Source organism: Cebus imitator, unplaced genomic scaffold (genome assembly GCF_001604975.1).
Source record: "Cebus imitator isolate Cc_AM_T3 unplaced genomic scaffold, Cebus_imitator-1.0 Scaffold68, whole genome shotgun sequence".
NCBI classification, from domain to species: Eukaryota; Metazoa; Chordata; class Mammalia; order Primates; family Cebidae; genus Cebus; species Cebus imitator.
The window spans coordinates 890345-891528 of NW_016107383.1; the positions used below are offsets into that span (position 1 = coordinate 890345).

Consider the following 1184-nt stretch of genomic DNA (forward strand, 5'->3'; position numbering starts at 1 on the left):
ACCTCTGCCCGGGAATTTCCTAGTCTGTGGGCAATAAAAACACGGCGTCCACTCACCCTCTGCGCTTTCACTGGGAGCTGTAATCCTGAGCTGTTCCTAAACGGCCATCTTGGATCATCGGCAATTTATTCTTATTTCTAAGAAATAATTCCATAAAAATATCACAAAATATTTCACTGGCTCTTTTTGGTACATTTTTACAATTTTCTTCCCTTTCCTGTTGACCGAGTAACATTTGGTCAAGGGAATGTGAGGATAGTGTTGTGTGTCACTAAGTGGAAACATTACAAGTCAATGCTTGACTTCCTACATTAACTTATTTTATTTGCCACAACAGCAAGGAATTTGCAACAGTTGCTGCTCCATCAGCCTGGGTACCAAGAAAAAACAATGTGAAAAAATCCCAGCCAATTAAAAATAGATATACAACTTGAGTGGAAGAAAATATTAAGGTTTTAACTATTAAGATTTTACAGTTAATTATTACTTCAATATAAGCTAGATCATAGTTGTTAATATTTGCCAATTACTTTATCTCCATACAATTTTCTTTTCAACTTTTTGATTATCTTTCTCCACTGAATCTAATACTTGCATTCGATATTTTAAACTGTATTTTTTGTGTGTGTGGATAAAATGGGCAAAACATTTAATGTGACAGTCATATGAGATACATATAAAATCTTAAAATGTTAACTCTTTCAAATATTACAAAGGATAAGTGTAGAACATATAAGAACTATAAAACAATGATTTGACTTTTTCAAGGGTATTAGAGAAAATTTTCTAGTGGAATAAATTTGGATTTGAGAAACAAATGAAGCATAAGTATTAACAAAATAAGAGGGAAAGAAAAGCATTAGAAGAGGGATATTTTTGAGTATGAGAAACCCAAAGGCTAGAATAAACAGGACTAGAAAACAGATGAACTTGATACAAAACGAGGTTAGGGATGTAAGGAATGTACAGCACCGAGGATCTTCTTATAGTCCCTGAATGATTATTGGTTTAATTTTCAAAGAAAGAAAATGTCTTGAAAGATTATTAACTGGGAAGAAACACAGTTAGATATGTAATTTGAAAGTATCGCTGTGGCATCAAGGAGAAGAGATTATAATTCAGCAAGAGTAAAGACAAGTAGTCTGGTAAGCGCCTATGGTATTAACCCAAGTGAAAGATGAGGG

At 33.4% G+C, this 1184-nt stretch overlaps 1 long non-coding RNA gene across 1 annotated transcript in view; it reads left to right on the forward strand.

Moving 5' to 3' along the window:
* LOC119471649 overlaps positions 1–445 on the forward strand; it is a 19427-nt gene extending 18982 nt beyond the window's left edge. The window contains exon 3 of the long non-coding RNA XR_005200708.1: positions 436–445. This is a non-coding gene — a long non-coding RNA (uncharacterized LOC119471649). The remainder of the gene's footprint in view (positions 1–435) is intronic.
* The last annotated feature ends 739 nt before the right edge of the window (positions 446–1184 follow it).